Source organism: Acomys minous, assembly GCF_964271855.1.
Source record: "Acomys minous genome assembly, chromosome: 1".
NCBI lineage: Eukaryota > Metazoa > Chordata > Mammalia > Rodentia > Muridae > Acomys > Acomys minous.
This window is the reverse complement of record NC_140483.1, coordinates 26,517,727-26,526,325: the sequence shown is the minus strand read 5'-3', so window position 1 is coordinate 26,526,325 and position 8,599 is coordinate 26,517,727. Positions and strand designations below refer to the sequence as shown.

The 8,599-nt window shown below is 41.7% G+C and overlaps 1 long non-coding RNA gene across 2 annotated transcripts; it reads right to left on the bottom strand.

Moving 5' to 3' along the window:
* Positions 1–3,727: 3,727 nt before the first annotated feature.
* On the bottom strand, positions 3,728–8,354 carry LOC311593518. 2 transcript variants are annotated; one of them, XR_014777736.1, is made up of 4 exons: positions 8,273–8,348; positions 7,872–8,090; positions 7,359–7,440; positions 3,728–4,143 (listed from the first exon to the last, which is right to left on the bottom strand). It is a non-coding gene; the product is annotated as an uncharacterized lncRNA (long non-coding RNA). The 2 variants fall into 2 exon arrangements; XR_014777735.1 differs by lacking the exons at positions 3,728–4,143; positions 7,872–8,090 and adding an exon at positions 6,781–6,829 and having other exon boundaries at positions 8,273–8,354.
* Between the last annotated feature and the right edge of the window lie 245 nt (positions 8,355–8,599).

The following is an 8,599-nucleotide window of genomic DNA, read 5'->3' as shown; positions in this document are numbered from 1 at the left end:
ATCCTGTTAGCATAGATAAGTGTCTAGACCAAGTGCTAAAATCCTTTTATCTGGAATTGAAGAATGATAGTAGCCAGCACCATTTATGTGATGGTTATTCTCCATTGTCAACTTCACTACATCTGGAGTTAACTAAAACCTGGGTGACTGGGTACACCTGTGAGGGATTTTTTTTCTTCTTAATTAAATCATTTGAAGTGGGAAGATCCCCCTTTAGCCTGTATAAAGGATGTTGAAGAAGGAAGCTTGCTCTCTTTGCCTACTTGCCCTCAATCTAACTGGTGTTAGAGCCTACTTCTTCGGGATTCTGGCATCTACTACAGACCGGCTGAGACATCCAGCCTCAGAGATGGATTCTTGAACTTTCTGTTGGTATACAGCCATTGTTGGACTAGCTGGACTACAGCCTGCAAGCCACTCTAACAAATCCCATATAAATTCTTTCTTCCAGTTCTGTTCCTCTAGAAAACCCTGCCAAATACAATTTAGGACCGTCTTCGTATTGTAATCATGTCTAATCAGGAACTTTTATTTGGAATTCCAATCTCAGACAGCACTGAGAGGAATTCACCTGCTAGGATCTGTCTTTGGACTACAAGGACTTTTTAGCCCTGTTTTCACCGAGTCCCCACGTACCCTTCTCTGCATCCAAATGCTACCCACTTTTCCTCTGGTTTCCTGAATCTCAGTAAATGGTGCCACCTGCCCAGTTATTCCAGTATTCCAGTCTGATATTTTGGAATCATCACCTTGAACACTTACATTATATATATACACACACACAGAGAGATATGTATGTATGTATGTATCCTTAGCCGCTTAGACTCAGCTAATTATCCTTCTAACCACAAAACATGCCTGAGTTCCAGAAAAGGAGAAAGACTACAAATACAGTGTTTTCTCCTTCTATACATATCAAACTTTCCAAGACACTGTAAGCTGTTGTGCTCAGCTGAACACAACACTGAGGTAGCTGATGAAGCCGTGGAAGCAAGACGTCCACGAAGGAATTGTCGTTTTCAGCACCTTGGAGAGAGCAGGCAGCACCCCAGGTTTAGAGGCAGGAAGATGAGGCAAGTGAGAGAGCTGTAAACACCCTGGAATGCCAGAAAGAAGACAGGCTAGACATCCCACCCAAACCGGTTTGCTCTCTGACCCCGAAACACATCACATCCATTCCTACCTCAAGGCTTTGGCCCCAGGGCTTTCCACTGATTAGAGCCCTCTGCTCACATATTTTTGAACTGCTGTTCACTTCTGACCACTCCTGTCTCCACCCCCATGACTTTGCGGAAAAGTCTTCCCTCAATCACTATTCCTGTATTTTATTTTGTTCATTATGTTATTGACATTGGAAACCAAAGTTTTATTTGTTTCCTTGCTAAGCTATTGTCTCTCCAGCTTCGAGAGGAAAAGAAAAAAGAAAACTGGATCCTGTGGAAGAAGAAACCATCTCTTGTGCTTCAAGACTTTCTGACACCTAGAATGTGCTCTGAAAACATTTAACAATTAAGGAAAAGACGTAAGACAAGCAATAGGACCATGAAATTAGACCTGAAGTTTAGGAGAGAACTGAAAACCTTGGGCTGCACAATTTGAGTGGACGCCAGACTCTTCTTATTGGATTCTAAAAATTTGTCTATGAGTCAAGATACCATGTTGCTATTCATTATCATGGCCCATGCATGTATCTAGCACACTCATTATATGGCAAAGCCAATACTAAATTGTAATTTCTAGGATAATTAATAATTTTGTGTTGGTGATAGGATCTTATATTTAATTTTCTTCCATTTTTGTTTTGATGCAGTGTCCCCTATGCAGTCCAGACTGGTTTTAAAGTCTAAATACTATTCTTCTCCACCCATGTGGAGGCTGGAATCACATACATGTGACAGCATGTAGAACAAACAGTACAGGTTTTTTTAGTTTTTTATTTTTTATTTTTATTTAATTAATTTATTCAGATTACAACTCAATTGTTATCCCATCACTTGTATCCTCTCATTCCTCCTCCTTCCCACTTTCACCCTATTCCCCTCCCCAAGGTCTAAGATGGGGGGGGACCTCCCCCCCCATATGGTCATAGGCTATCAAGTCTCATCTTGGTAGCTTGCTTATCCTTTCTTTGAGTGCCATTTTTAGTTTTTTAAAATGGTGCCTGAATGGGTATTTTGCATATATATATATGCATATATATTATACACACATATGTATACATGTGTGCAGTGCCTGGACAGGCTAGAATACGCATCAATTCCGCTAGAACTGGAGATAACAGACAATTGTTAGCTGTCATGTGGATGCTGGGAATTGAGCCTGGGTCTTCTCAAAGCAGACAGTGCTCTTAACCTTTGATCTATATCTCTCCAACCCCAATTAATACGCTTTTTTAACTAAGACAAGCTAAGCAAAGGCAGTCCCCTTGTGGATCTCCTTAAAGGCAGATGCTGTTTCCTCATGGATTGTAATGAAGACCTTAGATTTTCTCAAAGACATCAGGTAGAGACTAACAAAGTGAATACATTGAGTGTTGTCTGAACCATGGTCCCTAAGTCGTTCACTATTGGGAAAAGAGAGCATCTCATTGATGTTTGGAGCCTGCATCTCTAAGCATGGGGAAAGGATATATGCCAAGTAGTAGACAAACTTCTTGCCCAGATGTGAATCCAGTAAACATCTTTAGTGTGGCATACTTGATGTTTTTAAGTCTTCTAAACGATCACCAACACTTTGAAAAGTGAAATAGAGATTGAAGGGACTCTGGCCAGCTCAAGTGTGGTGAGCATAGCTTTAGGGGTCTTATCCCTTCTCCCCACTTCCCTGTACCTTTCTAAAAAACCATTAGCTCACATTCCTAAAGCTAGCCACCAAGGTCTGTTCCCTTAGTTGCTCACTTCCTCCTCCTGAGGCTGACTACCAAGGTCCATCTATCAAAGTATTGAAATCCAGCAATCAAAAGCCCCATTTGGCTCACCTAATTAACATGCCCAATTAAAATTAAACTCCTCATCCTAACACAGAGTTTCCCCTTGTACGTTTATATACTGCTATTTTCTTATGTGCCATGTCTGTCTCCTCTCTATCCAGAGGCAGTCTCTTGTTCTCAGGGACAAATACCCTTCCTCTTTCTCCCCTTCTCTCTCATCTCTATTCCCTTACTTTGTCTCTTATCCCCTGCCCTCTTTCTCTCTGGGGCAAATAAACCTCCTTTGTGCTGAGAACTTGGTCTAGGGGTTCCTGAGCCAACACTTTTCCTTATAGAGATATCTAGCATTTCTTAGAAGGTCAGAAGTTCTGGAAAGATTGGCCTTGGAATTCCTACATAGCAACAGTCACCTGACATGACTTAGCAACTGCTCCTTTAAAGGAGATGTGTGGCCTATGGGCAGTCATGGGCCCTAGTACTGCATCTGTGTAACACTCAGTCTGACCTACTTACCTGTATTAACTGTATGGTTCCCAAAAGTATTTGAGTCGGAGAACTTCTACTGCAGGTTATGTTCTGGTAAGTCTAAGAATTGTGACTACGAGGCCAATTGTGAGGTCAAGTTTCTATTTTAAAATGACACCACCATTTTCCCCCCAAAGCAATCAATATATAGTGTGTTTCAACAAGTATGAAACTTGTAATTGAATGTATAAAAATGACATAACATAGTTGTATAGAAAATGTGTGTTGTGTGTGAATGTGCATATAAACATACCCAGATGTCTTTTTAAAATATTTATTGCATGAATTAATAAGAATCTTGAGAGCATTGACCAAAATTCTAAACCCTAAAAGTATTATGACTTCTTGATATGTATTGTGCAGTTTTTAAATCCACTAGATTTTTTTTCTGTTTTCCTCATGTTTTCCTCCAGTTTTTATCCCAAGATTAAGAATAGACCAGGTACTCAATTAATCAAAGATCAATTAATTAATCAATCCATTAGTCTTCAATTGTTCCACTGCATTAGTGTGCAGCAGTTCTGTAGTGCACCCATCAAAGTAGTGAACTCAAGACATCGTGATTTGGAGATGTGGGTCTGGGCCTGGTTGTGAGTCTTTGAATAGGTCTCTGGTTTTCTAGTCCAGAGTTTGCCTATCTGTCCAACTGTGTGCTCTCCCAGGTGACTTCCCGGTTTACACTTCTGTTCCTGTAAGAACAAGACACATGGGAAATAAGTGACTGGAGACTCAGAGCTAGCTAGCAAGGGATGATGGGAAGAGACACCCTTCCCCAATAATTAAGGCAGAGAGACTTCCAGATGCCTGGGCAGCAGTCCATGGAGGGCCAACAATGGAACATGAACTCATTAGCAGAATGTTGAGTAAAACTCAGAGAGGAAGAGAGAGCTGACGAGGAAGGAGTCCAAGTGGAGACGGAGGATTATAAAGAAGGAATGGGGAGAGTATTGCTAATTGGGTCATTTAGAAACTGAACAACTGAATGTAATTCCTCCTGAAGCAATAAGAAAACAGCCAGGGGAGATATAACAGTACAAGAATATATGCTAACAGGCAAAAACAGGATCCCAGAGTAACTCAAGACAATAATGCCCACACACGCTAATAGATGTCAGATGGAAAACAGCACCTGATCTGGAGCCAATCTCACCTGAGGACACAGATTTGAAAAATACATAAAAGGAGGCACACAGTGAGCACTCAGAAAATATTTGTTAAATTGAATTATATTTGCAAAAGCTCAGGTGTGCTTTACTATTTTAAAAACCCTAACTTGAAGGAAATGAAAAATACAACCAATCTGAGTGATTTATTACTCTCACATAAAAGAGTCACCCAAAATCCATTCCATACAGAAACCTTTTATCTTTAAAATACAAAATTAAAATAATTCCATTTGCCAAGATTTCTCACTAGCATATATCAACAGGATGGAGATGGGGATCTGTGTTATATTGAATTTTCCATCCACTTGGGCCTAACAATATCAGACACATAACTTGGAATGAACACATACATACATTTTGATCATCCATTCACAAAGAACAAAAACATCTCAGATCAATAGCCTCAAATAACAGCTGCTTTCTTCTCCCATAATTCCACTTGTTCACTGTGTCCTATGGGAAGGTCTTTGGGGGCTCTTCCTTCTCTTATGTGCTGGCCATCAGATGTTACTTGGTGGGAAGTTACCTCGAGACTTCACCAGGAGGCTATGGTGAGTTTCCCTCCTCACAATTCCCCCCCTCCCCCAGTGTGGTCTGTCCTTGGAGTCAGTTCAGAGAGGGAGACAGATACCTCACATGGGGTTTAGGTTACACCAAAGCACAAAGCCAGAAGCTATCTGGTCCTCTCAAACTTTTGACCTACAGCTGGGACTTCTGGAATATTCCATTGGTTAAAGCAGATCACAGGGCTAACCTGTGACTCAAGGCCCGAGGCAGCTACAAAAGAATATGACTCTGAGGAGAGATGGTTAATTGAGGTTTGCCCTCCCTTTTCCTGTGGAGCAAGAAGGAGGCTTAGAGTCACGCACTTGAAAGCACATACCATTCTTTAGGCTCAGGAAGAATGACTCAGAGCCAAGACCCAGAGCCCAGAAGTTGAAACAAAGAGCTGAGAGGAATAATCCCAGAAAACAAGAGCAAAGTTTGGGCATGGAACGTCCCTTGCCTTAAGTGGAAGAAATCGGAAGGTGTGCCATTCAGGATTTCAGATTCGCTGTAATCTTCTTCTTCAGAACGAGCAATGGTTGTAGTTTTCTGACCCTTTCACTACTCTACGTTGGTGACTGGAAGACAAATGGATGTTTCTTTCTTGATCTTTGTCCCCAAAGAAGTGCACATTGGGGGGGTTCTCAACCATTTTGGCTTGTGTCCCTGGACTTGCAGCTGATTCCATGTAGCATGAGGCTTGCAGAGGTGAGGGGTTTGCCATATGAGAAGACCATGACCCATGAAGGTGGCCTCAGTGAGCCACAACCCCCACATCTGTCACTTTCTGCAGACCCTTCTCCCAATGCCCCTGGGACTTGATGCAATGACATGGCAGAATCTGGGGGAACTGACACTCCGCTGGCTCATGGGAGGTGTGTGTGGTTGAAAGCCACCATTTTCTTCACCTTTTCAGGTGTTGCCCTTCTGTATAAGAAGCCTTGCTGACACTGTTGAGAGAGCACCCTTTAGGACGAAATGGAGAGTCTAGGCAGACAGAAAAAGGTCCTGAGACTGATATGAAGAGAAAGAGAGGCCCAGTAGATGCAACATCCCAGCTAGAACTCCACTCACTACCTCTACCTACCCAGAGAATCCAAGAGAGATCAGCATGAAAACTGTCTGGCAGAGCCGAGTCCAGCATAAGCATATGAAAACAATAAAACATTTGATTTTAGCCACTGAATCTAGGACAGTTAACAATTACAGCTACTGGTTACCTCGCTCCCCAAAATAGTGGCTGATTCTGAGCAAACTATGATGCTTAAAGGAGGTTGTTGTGTTTTCAGAAGCTAATCCAGTTTAGAAGCATAAGGAAACGTATGAGAACATGATGTGGAAAAGAAACCTCTTGTCTCTGCTGGCTAAGAATCAAGCCAGGCGTGGTGGCGCACACCTTTAATTCCAGCACTTGGGAGGCAGAGGCAGGCAGATCTCTGTGAGTTCAAGGTCAGCCTGGTCTACAAAATGAGCCCAGGATAGCCAAAAATCCTGTCTTAAAATTTAAAAAAAAAAAAAGAATCAAGAGAATATCACAAACAAATCAAGGACCATGTTTATAGTCAAAATATGCTTCAACCTCCTTATGGCCTATGGATAATAAGGATTACCTGACCTTTTTTTCAATCTCTTTTTTTTTTTTTTATCTCATTGTCTTGCAGACCTGTATGTGTGTGTGTGAGATGGAGAGACAGAAACAGAGAGAGACAGAAGAGACAGAGAGACAAATACAGACAGAGACAGAGGCAGAGAGACAAAGACACACACACACACACACACACAGAGAGAGAGAGAGAGAGAGAGAGAGAGAGAGAGAGAGAGAGAGAGAGAGAGGGAGAGATTTAAATGCAACTCTATTGTAAAACCTATGCCCACTCTAGGACCCATATTATAGTCATTTTCCTAAGCCCCACCCCCAAATCTGATCTTAAATCTGCATTAAAATTCTCTCCCCACCCCTCCCTCTGTTTTTCAAGACAGGGTTTCTCTGTGTAGCCCTAGCTTTCCTGGAACTCTCTTGTAGAAATTGTGTCTTAATTCATTGCTGTTAAAGCAAGAATTTCAACTTTACCCTAGAAGAGGTCTCTGGGAAGAACACTTCCAGCCGCTACAATCAGCAGCATTCAGGGACATCTCTTAGTGCAGCTGCCAATATTATCCAACTGTCTTTTCTCACTTCAAGAAGTACTTACTGAGCCCCTGAATTGGCATGAAGGAAAAATGGAGCTCCTTTGCGTCCACTTATATGTTTCACTCTGGGGCATCAGACTTATCCTTAGACATAAAAAAAAAAAAAAAACGTTTTAGTTGAAAGCTAGGCATCACCACATTATTGACTCCAGTATTCTTAAGGTGGCCTTGATACAACAGTAGCAGGAAGCCACTGCTCTAGAGATCAGGGACATAGTAAAGTGATGTTTGAGGTGTTTGCTTGGCAGGTGTATAAAGATGAGCTGTGGGGAGCAGAATGGGAACTGACCTGAGTCTAACACAGAGTAGACATAAAAGAAGAGAGCTAGATGAAGCCTAGAATGTAAAAAATAATGACATTGGGAGGAAAATGGTGGCATTTGCATACAAATGTAAGAATGCAAGACATCTAGAAAAGCAAGAATGGGTAGAAAATCCATCCAGAACTATGCTTACTCATTTGGAATAGAAGATAGCTTCACAAGGTTATTGGGTGAACTGTTGGCAGCAAATACCTGCCTAGAAGCTGGCAGTTAAGTCAGGAGGGAGGAATCCTGGACGCCACCATGTGCTTCCATGTGCAGCCCATCTGAATTGGGCATTGCTGTTCCCCACCCTCCAACTGACTTCATGCTCCAAGATATGGTAAATGTGTGTCTGGGCCTGAGGCTTGGCTTTCCATAGGGCTGCCTCATAAGACTTCTTCCTGGAATATCATCAGACTTCTAGACGACCTGTGAGTCATAGGAGAAAGGAAGTGCTACCAGGACAGAGCTCAAAACACCAAACCTAACCAAACCAAACCAAACCAAACCAAAGGAGAGTCACTATCACCTATCCACAAAGCAAAGTAATAAAATCCCATTACTTGTGCTTCAAAGAGACAGTGTATATGAAAAGGAGCTTGGTGTCTTACCTATAACTTGGTAACCACTCAGCATCCTTTAAGCCATTTGAAGAGACTTCTGTCTCTCATCACTTGTGGGTCCAGATATTCCTGTATTCAAACCAGAAATTGAAAATAAGCAATACTGTGATTAATGAACCATGGTTGGGTAGTTTCCGTTCTGCCACATTGTATGACCCATTGTTGTATGTTTAAAAGTTTAAAACAATAAAACAGAATTTTAAAGTCGTGCTCAAATCACTCTGAAGTCCTGGTGCCTCTTTAATGTATTTGTATCAATTCTTTGTTTGCTCCAAATTGTATACTTGCATATATTGTGTTCTGTATATTGTGTCC